Raw genomic sequence first — 15,306 nt, 5'->3', positions numbered from 1 at the left:
AAAGGCCGTCTTCACCGGAGATTGATCCTTTAGCGATCTCTCACAAATCAACTGAAACCAGTCGGAATGTGAATACCATTTCACTTTTCCAAAATAAAGGGAGTGACATTCATTGTGGAAACAGTCTGATGTCGCTCACTGCAGAAATATCCATGTCAGTGTGAAGGAGCTCGCTTGCAACCTTCGAACCTTCTCTGTCAAGAAGTATTCCGACTTCGTTCAAGCCAACCTCGTTTTTTTGGATATTTTTCATATGCCTGTTATCCAACCGCAGAATAAATGGTGGAAAATCAGACGCACTCAGCTGGCAATGCTTGCGGTACATTTTCTGGCAGACAAGACACACATTCGAACCCAAGAATTTGCGAGACAATGAATGTTAAGGTAAAAGGTTGCCTTCGTGTCCTCTAACGACCAACTTTTCAGTTCGCAGCGAAACGCGCTAACCAATTGCGCCACAGAAACAGAACTTGCAAATGTTCAAGGACTAATTCATCGAGCTGACGCTTCAGGTTGCCGCACTCAATGTAACAGCTTTCTTCCAATCAGTTTACTTTTCCAAAATAAAATGTGTGCAGCTTGCACGAGTCAAAATCTGTGCTGTATTATTTCTGAAAATTAAACTCACCTTGCCATTAAACACCTGTATGTTGAAAGACTCAGTCCGCTCGTGGAAGAGAGGATTGATTTTTGAGCTGTGATTCGCCATTCTCTGTTCCAGTAATATTCAGGTTTGCGCAAAATGAGATGAGATGAAATGAGCAGGACAAATCAGCAGGTCTGTGACACTACACGGTGTCTACAAAGTTGTCTCTTGCACTTGCAGTGAAGTGGACGACAATTTTCACTCTTAAACCAGTAATTATTATGTTAAGAAAAAATGTGGCCGTGAAAGACTCGATTTCAGCGCGGTGACACGGGCCAGAGTAAAGTTCAGTTCATGCGATTGCCGAGTGGCGAGAGGGTGGATTTGTAACTCCTGTGCGGCTGGGCTGCACATTGTCCAGATCTGTTTGGAGCGATATTCCCTTCAATTCATCACTTACAGGGACAGTTTGATTCTAAGTTTCTTTTTCCCGGTGCTTGGTGAGATTTCAGAAATAAACGCGACCCGTGCTTAACCCATACTCGTCACTAACACATTGACCGATACAAGGCGGCCACACTCTGCACTTCAGTGAGATGAAAGACGACAGCGATTTCTCGTCGATTCCAATGTCGAAAAAAACTCATTCAATGAAAGTGCAGGTCATTGAGGTGCCTTTAAATTCCTGATTGTTTACACAGAACTTCTTCCCAAAGCGTTTGAGATACACGTGGGGCGATTTGGGGACTTCTTCTCCCTCTTTGCAAAAGTTTCATCCGCAGCACAAGATCAAAAGTCGAGGGCAAAATGAAACGATTTGCTGAAATTTGAGATCCAGAGAACCAGAATTTAGAGCAAGGTTCTGTTTATTGAGAAAAAGCAGATGAAACATTCATTCCGGAACGATACAGAATCCTATCAGCTCTAAAGGCAACGGTTACCCCGCGTTTTGAACACGCAGCCTTCTGGTGACGCAGGAAGTAACGCAGATGGTAGCAGGAAATTGAAAAGTGGGAATTGATAGATTAAGTGTGTGGACAAAACTGTGGCAAATAGAGTTCAATGTGGGGGAGACCGAGGTCATACACTTTAAATCTAAGAAAGATAAATCAGAGTATTTTCTAAATGGTGAGAAACTCGGTGCTGTGGAGGAGCAGAGAGATTTCGGGGTCCAAGTACAGAAATCGCTGCAGGTACAAAAAATAATTAAACAGCCTAATGTGCCGTTGGTACGGCCGGTTAACTCGTTTGCAAAGAGTATACTGTAACATAATGATCACGGACTCGATTCTTGTAATTTACTTTATTTATTTCGCGTTTTTGTAACTTTTGAAATCGAAGCTTTAAAAAGAAAATCAACAGAAAAATTCACGGGGACCGTTTTTGAAATACATCCGTTGTAACTTTGCCCCTGGGCAGGATAAACACGTCTTTCTTTTGATTTGTCTTTCTCCAATTTGCAGATAAACGTTTAACTCGCGGCCTGTTCCCATTAATGATCATCAGCAGCAACAGACAGACAGAGCGGGTCTGACCGCCCCGAGATGTGGAAAATGGAACAGTTTCGGACAAATCAAATAGTCACCTGGCACCGAGAGAGACAAAACCAAGAGAAAAAGGCAGAAGGTAACAGTGAAATAACAGCCAAATACAAACGATATAAATAATTCCCATCCTTGATGTCTCTCTATTCAATCCCCAATCCTTCAGTGGCGGGAATTAAATTTCACTGCAAATAAATCCGAGAATCGAAGCAAGAAAGAAGAAAGTAAACAAACAAAAACTGCCGAAACTCGGGATTGAACCAAGGACCTTCAGATCTTCAGTCTAACGATCTCCCAACTGAGCTATTTCGACTCTGTACCCAACGATTACTTTGTGTTATTGTCGTGGAAGAAAATATAACCCCAGGAGGAATTGCCCCTCCTGTTCATTCCACAATTCATATATAAACATCGTACTCGTAGAGATACACCCACAGTTCATATATAAACATCGTTGTCATACGTAAACTACCAAAGTTTATAAATCAACAGCGCACTCATACATCCACACCCAGTTTGTGGGAGGAAGATCGGTACCGACCGCCGATAGAGCTCTCAGAGGCGGAAGCAGCAGCGACCGATCAAACTCTTGATCTCATCCTTAACACAGACCGGTAGATCCACCTGTGAAGTTACACCGCACTTTGATAGCAGGGACGGTAATTGCTTCTGAGAAGGCCTCAGGGCGTCTAATCGCTTCTTAGTGGCGATCCATTGTGGCAAGGGCATCTCAGAGAGGGGAAGGTACTATCAGAGGGCATCAGAGAGTGTAAGGGGGCTCAAAGAGGAGAGCGGGAAGTCAGATGGCATCAGAGAGTGTTTTAAGATCTGAGAGAGGGGAAGGACTGCCGAGTATGGGAGAGTGTAAGGCGGCTCAGGGCGCATCTGTGTAAGGGGCAATCATAGAATCATCGAATCATAGAAGTTACAACATGGAAACAGGCCCTTCGGCCCAACATGTCCATGTCGCCCAGTTTATACCACTAAGCTAGTCCCAATTGCCTGCACTTGGCCCAATAGAATCATAGAAGTTGGCCCAATAGAATCATAGAAGAATCATAGAATCAATCGGTATCAGAGCAGGTGAATGGCGCTGACAAGGTTCAAAGTGAATCATGGACTCTCTGAGGGTATCGGAGAAGGTAAGAGACAGAGCGTATCAGCGATGATAAGGAGCACAGGGAGAATCAAATGGGGTAAGGGGGGATCAGGAGGTATCAGAGAGGCGAATTGTTCCAGCGTTGGCATCTCCTAAATATTACATTTTCTGACCTTCAACATTTTTAATAACAACAAAAAGTGAATCCAATTGAACCGATAACCTGTCCGTGTCCCATGTGGAGGGAACGAGAAGGTAGAATCGATAGGGAGTGGATATTTGGCAACGCTCACGGTTTCCTTTCACACAGCTCAGGGTTGTGCCTGTTTCGAATCTGGAGACAAGAGGTTGCACTTAAAAATTTTTATCACCGAGTGTGAAAAGTAGAACACAAATCGCCCAACGTGGGGCTCGAACCCACGACCCTGAGATTAAGAGTCTCATGCTCTACCAACTGAGCTAGCCGGGCCGACGGCTGAAATTCTTCCCATCTTATCATTGCAGAGAGACAACTGTTGGCCTTGCTGCAGGAGTTCAGTTCGTTCCACAATCTCAGGGTATCGACTTCTGAACACCCGTTTTTTCATTCTGGAGTTAGTCTGATGTCTTTTACCATTCGTCCAGCTCCGCGCTGAGCAGTATCGGAACATCGGGACAAGAGAAGGCCATTCAGCCCCTCGAACCTGCTGCCCCATTCAATTGGATCATGAGTTGATCTGCAATTCATCTCTGTTTCTCCGTCTTGGACTCATATTCCTTGGTACCCGAATCGAAAAACGATCTGTCAATATCAGACTTCAAATTATGAATTGAACCACAATCCACATCCTTTGGGATGAGAGAGTTCCAGCTTTCGGCCGTATTTTGTTTGCTAAAGTGATTCCTGATTTCTTGCATGATTAGTCCAGCTCCAATTTCATTTTGGATTCGGCCAACAGAGAGAGAGAAAAAGGCCGTCTTCACCGGAGATTGATCCTTTAGCGATCTCTCACAAATCAACTGAAACCAGTCGGAATGTGAATACCATTTCACTTTTCCAAAATAAAGGGAGTGACATTCATTGTGGAAACAGTCTGATGTCGCTCACTGCAGAAATATCCATGTCAGTGTGAAGGAGCTCGCTTGCAACCTTCGAACCTTCTCTGTCAAGAAGTATTCCGACTTCGTTCAAGCCAACCTCGTTTTTTTGGATATTTTTCATATGCCTGTTATCCAACCGCAGAATAAATGGTGGAAAATCAGAAGCACTCAGCTGGCAATGCTTGCGGTACATTTTCTGGCAGACAAGACACACATTCGAACCCAAGAATGTGCGAGACAATGAATGTTAAGGTAAAAGGTTGCCTTCGTGTCCTCTAACGACCAACTTTTCAGTTCGCAGCGAAACGCGCTAACCAATTGCGCCACAGAAACAGAACTTGCAAATGTTCAAGGACTAATTCATCGATCTGACGCTTCAGGTTGCGGCGCTCAATGTAACAGCTTTCTTCCAATCAGTTTACTTTTCCAAAATAAAATGTGTGCAGCTTGCACGAGTCAAAATCTGTGCTGTATTATTTCTGAAAATTAAACTCACCTTGCCATTAAACACCTGTATGTTGAAAGACTCAGTCCGCTCGTGGAAGAGAGGATTGATTTTTGAGCTGTGATTCGCCATTCTCTGTTCCAGTAATATTCAGGTTTGCGGAAAATGAGATGAGATGAAATGAGCAGGACAAACCAGCAGGTCTGTGACACTACACGGTGTCTACAAAGTTGTCTCTTGCGTTTACAGTGAAGTGGACGACAATTTTCACTCTTAAACCAGTAATTATTATGTTAAGACAAAATGTGGCCGAGAAAGACTCGATTTCAGCGCGGTGACACGGGCCAGAGTGAAGTTCAGTTAATGCGATTGCCGAGTGGCGAGAGGGTGGATTTGTAACTCCTGTGCGGCTGCGCTGCGCATTGTCCAGATCTGTTTTGAGCAATATTCACTTCAATTCATCATTTACAGGGACAGTTTGATTCTAAGTTTCTTTTCCCCGGCGCTTGGTGATATTTCAGAAATAAACGCGACCCGTGCTTAACCCAAACTCGTCACTAACACGTTGACCGATACAAGGCGGCCACACTCTCCACTTCAGTGAGATGAAAGCCGACAGCGATTTCACGTCGATTCCAATGGCGAAAAAAATTCATTCAATGAAAGTGCAGGTCATTGAGGTGCCTTTAAATTCCTGATTGTTTACACAGAACTTCTTCCCAAAGCGTTTGAGATACACGTGGGGCGATTTGGGGACTTCTTCTCCCTCTTTGCAAAGGTTTCATCGCGGCCTGTTCCCATTAATGATCATCAGCAGCAACAGACAGACAGAGCGGGTCTGACCGCCCCGATATGTGGAAAATGCATCAGTTTAGGACAAATCAAATAGTCACCCGGCACCGAGAGAGACAAAACCAAGAGACAAAGGCAGAAGGTAACAGAGAAATAACAGCCAAATACAAACGATATAAATATTTCCCATCCTTGATGTCTCTCTATTCAATCCCCAAACCTTCAGTGGCGGGAATTAAATTTCACTGCAAATAAATCCGAGAATCGAAGCAAGGAAGAAGAAAGTAAACAACCAAAAACTGCCGAAACTCGGGATTGAACCAAGGACCTTCAGATCTTCAGTCTAACGTTCTCCCAACTGAGCTGTTTAAGCTCTGTCCCCAACTATTACTTTGTGTTATTGTCGTGGAAGAAAATATAACCCCAGGAGGAATTGCCCCTCCTGTTCATTCCACAGTTCAGATATGAACATCGCACTCATAGAGATACACCCACAGTTCATATATAAACATCGTACTCATAGAGATACACCCACAGTTCATATATAAACATCGCACTCATAGAGATACACCCACAGTTCATAGAAAACATCGCACTCATGGAGATACACCCACAGTTCATATTTTAACATCGCACTCATAGAGATACACCCACAGTTCATATATAAACATCGTACTCATAGAGATGCACCCACAGTTCATATACAAACATCGCACTCATAGAGATACACCCACAGTTCATATATAAACATCGTACTCATAGAGATACACCCACAGTTCATATATAAACATCGTACTCATAGAGATACACCCACAGTTCATATATAAACATCGTACTCATAGAGATACACCCACAGTTCATATATGAACATCGCTGTCATACGTGAACTACCAAAGTTTATAAATCAACAGCGCACTCATACATCCACACCCAGTTTATGGGAGGAAGATCGGTACCGACCGCCGATAGAGCTCTCAGAGGCGGAAGCAGCAGCGACCGATCAAAGTCTGGATCTCATCCTGAACACAGACCGGTAGATCCACCTGTGAAGTTACACCGCACTTTGATAGCAGGGACGGTAATGGGTTCTGAGAAGGCCTCAGGGCGTCTAATCGCTTCTTAGTGGCGATCCATTGGGGAAGGGCATCTCAGAGAGGGGAAGGTACTATCAGAGGGCATCAGAGTGTGTAACGGGGCTCAAAGAGGGGAGCGGCCAGTCAGAGGGTATCAAAGAGTATATTGAGATCTCACTGAGGGGAAGGACTGCCAGAGGGTATCAGAGAGTGTAAGGACTCTCAGGGCGTATCAGTGTGTGAGGACTGCGGGTATCAGAGAGTGTAAAGGGTGCTGACAAGGTTGAAAGAGGATAATGGACTCTCTGAGGGTACAAGAGAAGATGAGGAGATCAGGGAGAATCAAGGAGGGTAAGTGGGTATCAGGAGGTATCAGAGAGGCGAATGGATCCAGAGTTGGCATCTTCTAAATATTACACTTCCTAACTATCAACATTTTTAATAACAGCAGAAAAGAAACCTATTGAAACGGTATCTGCCGTGTCCCATGTGGAAGGAATGAGAAGATAGTATCGGGACGGACTGGGTATTTGGCAACGCTCACGGTTTTCTTTCACACAGCTCAGTGTTGTGTCTGTTTATATAACTGGATTACATGAACTGGAGATCAGAGGTTGCACTTTGAACCTTTTTCACCCACTGTGAAAAATAGAACTCAAAACCCCCAATATTTGCTTTAGACCCAAGACCCCGAGGTTCGGAATTTCGTGCTTTACCGACTGAGCTAGCCGGGCCAGCGGCAGGGCTGCTTCTCATCCTATCATTGCAGAGAGGCAGGTGGTGACGCTGCTGTCGGGGTTCAGTTTGTCCGACAATCCCAAGGTGGCTGAATCTGAACACCCGAGTTTCATTCTGGAGTCAAGTCTGATGACTCTGACCAGTCGCCCAGCCCCGCACTGAGCAGGAGTGTAACATCGGCACAGGAGAAGAACATTCAGCCCCTCGAGCCTGCTTGCCCATTCAATTAGATCATGAGGTGATCAGTAATTCATCTCTGTTTCCCCGCCTTGGACTCATATCCCTTGGTAACCGAACCAGAAAATGATCTGTCAATATCAGACTTGAAAATTTGAACTGAGCCTCAATCAACATCCTTTGGGATGAGAGAGTTCCAGCTTCCGGCCGTATTTTGTTTGCGAAAGTGATTCCTGATTTCTTGCTTGATTGGTCCAGCTCCAATTTCATTTTGGATTCTGCCAACAGAGAGAGAGAGATAAAAAGGCCGCCTTAACCAAAGATTGATCCTTGAAAGATCTCTCACAAATCAGCTGAAACCAGTCGGAATGTGAATACCATTTCACTTTTCCAAAATAAAGGGAGTGTCATTCATTGTGGAAACAACAAGTAATCCGAATTCTTTCAAGCCAATCTCGTTTTTTTTGAATATTTTTCAGACAGCAGATTAAATGGTGGAAAATTAGACGCACTCAGCTGGCAATGTTCACGGTGTAGAATCATAGAAGTTTACAACATGGAAACAGGCCCTTCGGCCCAACATGTCCATGTCGCCCAGTTTATACCACGAAGCTAGTCCAAATTGCCTGCAATTGGCCCATATCCCTCTATACCCATCTTACCCGTGTAACTGTCCAAATGCTTTTTAAAAGACAAAATTGTACCCGCCTCTACTACTGCCTCTGGCAGCTCGTTCCAGACACTCACCACCCTTTGAGTGAAAATATTGCCCCTCTGGATCCTTTTGTATCTCTCCCCTCTCACCTTAAATCTATGCCCCCTCGTCATAGACTCCCCTACCTTTGGGAAAATATTTTGACAATCTACCTCATCTATGCCCCTCATTATTTTATAGACTTCTTTAAGATCACCCCTAAACCTCCTAATCTCCAGGGAAAAAAGTCTCAGTCTATCCAACCTCTCCCGATAAGTCAAACCATCAAGTCCCGGCAGCATCCTAGTAAATCTTTTCTGCACTCTTTCTAGTTTAATAATATCCTTTCTATAATAGGGTGACCAGAACTGTACACAGTATTCCAAGTGTGGCCTTACTAATGTCTTGTACAACTTCAACAAGACATCCCAACTCCTGTATTCAGTGTTCTGACCAATGAAACCAAGCATGATGAATGCCTTCTTCACCACCCTCTCCACCTGTGACTCCACTTTCAAGGAGCTATGAACCTTTACTCCTAGATCTCTTTGTTCTATAACTCTCCCCAACGCCCTACCATAAACGGAGTAGGTCCTGGCCCGATTCGATCTACCAAAAATGCATCACCTCACATTTATCTAAATTAAACTCCATCTGCCATTCATCGGCCCACTGGCCCAATTTATCAAGACCCCGTTGCAATCCTAGATAACCTTCTTCACTGTCCACAATTCCACCAATCTTGGTGTCATCTGCTAACTTACGAACCATGCCTCCTAAATTCTCATCCAAATCATTAATATAAATAACAACGGACCCAGCACCGATCCCTGAGTCACACCGCTGGTCACAGGCCTCCAGTTTGAAAAACAACCCTCTTCAACCACCCTTTGTCTTCTGTCGTCAATCCAATTTTGTATCCAATTGGCTACCTCACCTTGGATCCCGTGAGATTTAACCTTATGTAACAACCTACCATGCGGTACCTTGTCAAAGGCTTTGCTAAAGTCCATGTAGACCACGTCTACTGCACAGCCCTCATCTATCTTCTTGGTTACCCCTTCAAAAAACTCAATAAAATTCGTGAGACATGATTTTCCACTCGCAAAACCATGCTGACTGTTCCTAATCAGTCCCTGCCTCTCCAAATGCCTGTAGATCCTGTCTCTCAGAATACCCTCTAACAACTTACCCACTACAGATGTCAGGCTCACCGTTCTGTAGTTCCCAGGCTTTTCCCTGCCGCCCTTCTTAAACAAAGGCACAACATTTGCTACCCTCCAATCCTCAGGCACCTCACCTGTATATTTTCGTTCAGACAGGACACACATTCGAATGCTGGAAACGCGAGACATTGAATGTTCAGGTGAAAGTTACTACCCAGCGTCCACCGGGTGGAGCTTGAACCAACAATTGCGCCACAGAAACACAACTTTGTAGTTGCTGAAGGACTAATTCACCGAGCTAAAGCTTCAGCTTGCCGCGATTAATATAACAGCTGTCTGACTATCAGTTTAATGTTCCAAAATAAAGGGTGTGCAGCTTGCATGAGTGAAAATCTGTGCTGTATTATTTCTGCACATGAAGCCAACCTTGCCATTAACCACCGTATGTTGGAAGACTCAGTCCCCTCGTGGTAGAGAGGATTGACCTTTTGAGCTGTGATTCGCCATTCTATATTCCAGTAATATTCAGGTTTGTTGAAAATGAGATGAGATGAAATGAGTAGGTCCAAGGAGCAGCTCTGTGACACGACATGGTGTCTACAAAGTTGTCGCTTGCACTTACAGTGAAGCGGACCGTAGTCTTCACTATTAAACCAGTAACTATGATGTTAAAAAAAATGTGTTCGAGAAATACTTGATTTCAGCGTGGCGATCCTGGGCCGGAGTAAAGATGTGATTGCCGAGTGCCGAGAGGGTGGATTTGGGACTCCTGTGCGGCTGCGCTGCTCATTGTCCAGATCTGCTTGGAGCGATATTCACTTCAATTCTTCACTGACTGGGACAGTTTGATTCGAAGTTTCTTTTCCCTGTTGCTTGGTGAGATTTCAAAAATAAACACGACCCGTGCTCACCCCAAACTCGTCAATTACACGCTGACAGATACAAGGCGGTCAAACTCTTCACTTCAGTGAGATGAAAGCGAGAGGCGAACAAAACTCATTCAATGAAAGTGCAGGTCATTGAGGTGCCTTTAAAGTCCTGATTGTTTGCACTGAACTTCTTCCCAAACCGTTTCAGATTCACGTGGAGCGATTTGGCGAATTATTTCCCTCTTTGCAAAAGTTTCAACTGCAGGTCAAGATCAAAAGTCAAGGGCAGAATGAGACGCCTTCCTGAAATTTGGGAACCAGGGAAGGAGACTTTCGAGCAAGGTTCTGTTTATTGAGAAAAAGCAGATAAAATATTCAATCCGGAACGATCCAGAATCCGATCAGCTCGAGAAGTAACGGTGACCCGGTGTTTTGAACACGCAGCCTTCTGGTGGCGCAACAAGTCATGTAGATGGAAGCAGGACGTTGAAAAGTGGGAATTAATCGATTAAGTGAGTGGGCAAAACTGCGGCAAATAGAGTTCAATGTGGGGGAGAGCGAGGTGATCCACTTTAAATCTAATAAAGATAAATCAGGCTATTTTCTAAATGGTGAGAAAAAAGGAACTGTGGAGGAGCAGGGAGATTTCGGGGTCCAAGTACAGAAATCGCTACCAACCAGCATACAGGTACAACAATTAATTAAACAGCCGTTCGGACCGCCGGTTAGCTCATTTGCAAAGAGTATGCCGTAATGTCATGATCATGAATTCCATTCTTCTAATTTGCTTTATTTATTTCGGGTTTTTGTAACTTTTAAAATGCAAGCCTTACAAACAGGTCCACAGACAAATTCACGGGGACAGTGTTATTGAATAACATCCATTGCAACTTTGCCCATGGGCCGGAGAAACACGTCTTTCTTTTTTATTTTTCTTTCTCCGGTTTGCAGAGAAACGTTTAACTCGCGGCCTGTCCCCATTAATAATCATTAGCAGCAACAGACAGACAGAGAGGGTCTGACCGCCCCGAGATGTGGAAAAGGCATCGGTTTGGGACAAATGCATCAAATGAAATTGTCCCCCGGCACCGAGAGAGAAAAAACAAGAGAAAAAGGCAGAAGGTAACAGAGAAATAAAAACTAAATCAAGACGAAAAAATATTTCCCATCCTTGATGCCTCTCTATTTCATCCCCAATCCTTCAGTGGCGGGTATCAAATTTCACTGCAATGAAATGCGAAAATCGAAGCAAGGATGAAGAAACTCAACAACCAAAAACTGCCGAAACTCGAGATTGAACCAAGGACTTTTAGATCTTCAGTCTAACGCTCTCCCAACTGAGCTATTTTGGCCGCTTGCTAAAGTGCCCCTTTACATCATTGTCTTGGAAGAAAACATAACCCCAGGAGGAATTGCAGCTCCTGTTTATTCCGCAATTCAAATAAAAACATCGCACTCATATGTGCACACCCCCAGTTCGTATATAAACATCGCACTCATATATACGCACCCGCAGTTCATATATAAAGATCGCACTCATATATACACACCCGCAATTCAGATATAAACATCACACTCATATAGAAACACCCACAGTTCATATATAAACATCGCACTCATGTTTCCACACCCACAATTCATATACAAACATCACACTCATATATATATATACACCTATGGTTCATTTGCAAACATCACGCTCATATATACACACCCACAGTTCATATATAAACATCGCACTAATATATGCACACCCACAGTTCATAAACAAACATCACACTCATATATATACACCCACAGTTCATATATAAACATCGCACTAATATATACACTCCCACTGTTCATGTGTAAATATCACCCTCATATATATACACCCACAGTTCATATATGAATATCACACTCATATATACACTCCCACTGTTCATGTATAAATATCACCCTCATATATACACACCCACAGTTCATATATAAATATCACACTCATATATACACACCCATTGTTCATATTTAAACATCACACTCATATATACACACACAGTTCATATATAAACATCGCACTCATATATGGACTCCCACACTTTATAAAACAACAGCGCACTCTCACTACACGTCCTGTTTTGTATTTTCAGCGTTAAATTTGCTGAAGTCTGGCAAAGGGGGCGAGATGTCGGTCCTGCTACTTCGACGGATGTGTCGGTGTCCAGGGGATTGGAAAGCTCCTGTGCCACACGAAGTGTCTGAAAGGCCCGGATACACATGAAGATCATGAGCGCGGTGTCTACACCTCGTGCTGCAATGTTAGCGAGCCTGATCAACTTAAAAGGCGGCTTGTTGCAAACACCTTGTGGTCTCAGTTTCTTTTTGCACAGAACTGAACCTCAATCGTTCAAAATGCAATGTTTTCTTTGCTGTTTCACAATAAACAATATCTTATAATAAAGTTTCGCTCATTGGTTCCTCAGTGTCAGAGGGAGAATTGTCCAAAACTCCTCATTTAATTCATGGTTTATTCAGAATCAGCCCACGATTGACACAGAGAGATAAACACACCGAGAGATACAGATTATCGGTAAACACAGCAAAAGATACAGAGTATCGGTAAACACAGCGAGAGATACAGAGTATCGGTAAACACAGCGAGAGATACAGAGTATCGGTAAACACAGCGAGAGATGCAGAGTATCGGTAAACACAGCGAGAGATGCAGAGTATCGGTAAACACAGCGAGAGATACAGAGTATCGGTAAACACAGCGAGAGATACAGAGTATCGGTAAACACAGCGAGAGATACAGAGTATCGGTAAACACAGCGAGAGATTCAGAGTATCGGTAAACACAGCGAAATAGACAAGAGAAATAGAAAAATACAAACTACCTCAAACGCTAACAGACAGTGAGAGGTAGATATCAGGAAGTGGAGGTGGGGTCGTTGCAGCTTAATTTGTATCATCAATTTGCAAAAGCTGGGCAAATTGCCATTTTCTTCACAAGAGGTCCTCGGTTCCATTCCCAGCAGTGCCTTTTTATTCTATCTGATATTTACCCCATTTCTGAATTAAACAACAAAGTAACACAAACCGTATTTGTATTAATTCCGGAGCCAATAAGGAAAGGACTGCTGAACTGTAACGCGGAAGTGCTCGTTCTTTGTACAGACGGACCTCTCACTGAAGTAGCAAGCACTTTGAGCTTGACAAATCATAGAATCGTTGGAGTTTGGAAGGATGCCATTCGGCCCATCGAGTCTATGCCGTCTCTTTGTAAGAGCAATCCAGTTAGTCACATTCCCTCTCTCTTTCCCCGTAGGCCTGCATTTTCTTCCCTTCTACTATTTATCCAATTCCCTTTTGAAAGCCACGATCGAATCTGTTTCCGCCATCCTTTCAGGCAGTGCCTTCCAGATCAGAACTTCTCGCTGCTTTTTTTTTTCCTGATCTGTGCTCTCTGGTTCCCGATCCTTCCGCCAATGGGAACAGTTTCTTTCTATTTACTTTATCTAAACCCGTCATGATTTTGAACACTTCCATCAAATCTCCTCTCAAACTTTTCTGTTCTCAGGAGAACAACCCGAGCTTCTCCAGTCTATTCGCGGAACTGAAGTCCCTCATCCCTGGAACCATTTCTGCACCTTCTTTTCTGCATCTTTTCTGCACCCTCTCTAAGGCCTTCACATCCTTCCGAAACTGCGGTGCCCCGAATTGGACATAATGCTCAAGTTGTAGCTGAACCAGTGTTTTATAAAGGTTTAATATAACTTCCTTGCTTTTGTGCTCTATGCCTCTATCTATAAAGCCCCAGATTCCGTATCCTTTTTAACCGCTTTCTCAATCTCTCCTGCCACCTTCAAAGATTTGTGCACAGATACCACCAGGTCGCTTTTCCTGCACCCCCTTTAGAATTGTACCACTTAGTTTATTTTGCATCTCCTCGTTCTTCCTTCCAAAATGTATCATTTTGCATTTCTCTGCATTAAATGTTATCTGCTATGTGTCCGTCCACTCCACCAGACTGTCTATGTCATCTAGGAGTCTATTACTGTCCTCCTCACTGTTTACTGCGCTTCTAAGTTTTGTGTTATCTGCAATTTGAAATTGTGCCCTGCACACCCAAGTCCAATTCATTAATATATATCAAAAAAAGCAGCCATCCTAGTACCGACCCCTGGGGAACACCACTGGATACCTTCCAACCGTTTACCACTACGCTCCGTTTCCCGCCAGTTAGCCAATTCGCATCCATGCTGCCACTGCCCCTGTTTGTTCCATTGGCTTCAATTTTGCTGACAAGCTGATTACTGGACTATTCCAATGGTCTCCTGGCTCGTCTCCCATCTTCCACCCTCCATAAAACTGAGCTCATCCAAAACTCTGCTGCCCGTATCCTAACGCTCAACAAGTTCCGTTCTCCCACCTCCTCTGTGATCACTAACCTACATTGGCTCCCAGTCCGGGAAAGCCTCGATTTTAAAATGCTCATCCATGTTTTCAAATCCCTCCATCTCTTCACCTGTCCCTATCTCTGCAACCTCCTCCAGCCCTACAATTCTCATCCTTCTTTTCAAATGCCTCTATGGCCTCGCCCCTCCCTGTCTCTGTAACCTCCTCCAGCCCTACAACCCTCCGAGATGTTAGCGCTCCTCCAATTCTTCCTTCTTTTGCATCCCCGATTTTAATTGCTCCACCATTGGCGGCCGTGCCTTTAGCTCCCTCGGCCCTAAGCTCTGGAATTCCCTCCCGAATCCTCTCCACCTCTTTACCTCTCTCTCCTCGTTTAAGATGCTCCTTAAAACCTACCTCTTTAACCAAGCTTTTGTTCATCTGTCCTCATACCTCCTTATGTGGCTCAGTGTGAAATTTTGTTTGATAATCTCACCTGTGAGTCGCCTTGGGTCGTTTCACTCCGTTAAAGGCCCGAAATAAAGTTGTTGTTCTTCTTCTTCTTGTTGTCGTCGTCGTCGTCATCAAACGCATTGCCCTCATAAACCCTCTCTATTACCTCACCAAAAAACTTAATCAAGTTAGTTGAACACGATTTGCCTTTAA

At 43.9% G+C, this 15,306-nt stretch overlaps 3 non-coding genes across 3 annotated transcripts; all 3 read right to left on the bottom strand.

The window, feature by feature from the left end:
• Nucleotides 1–2,370: 2,370 nt before the first annotated feature.
• trnaf-gaa (transfer RNA phenylalanine (anticodon GAA)) lies at nucleotides 2,371–2,443 on the bottom strand. The gene has a single exon. It is a non-coding gene; the product is annotated as a tRNA-Phe (tRNA).
• A 1,182-nt stretch (nucleotides 2,444–3,625) lies between these two features.
• Nucleotides 3,626–3,698, bottom strand: trnak-cuu (transfer RNA lysine (anticodon CUU)). The gene has a single exon. It is a non-coding gene; the product is annotated as a tRNA-Lys (tRNA).
• A 7,844-nt stretch (nucleotides 3,699–11,542) lies between these two features.
• trnaf-gaa (transfer RNA phenylalanine (anticodon GAA)) lies at nucleotides 11,543–11,615 on the bottom strand. The gene has a single exon. It is a non-coding gene; the product is annotated as a tRNA-Phe (tRNA).
• Between the last annotated feature and the right edge of the window lie 3,691 nt (nucleotides 11,616–15,306).

Source organism: Heptranchias perlo, chromosome 20 (genome assembly GCF_035084215.1).
Source record: "Heptranchias perlo isolate sHepPer1 chromosome 20, sHepPer1.hap1, whole genome shotgun sequence".
NCBI classification, from domain to species: Eukaryota; Metazoa; Chordata; class Chondrichthyes; order Hexanchiformes; family Hexanchidae; genus Heptranchias; species Heptranchias perlo.
Note: the sequence above shows the minus strand (reverse complement) of the source record. Positions and strands in the feature narration are given on the sequence as shown.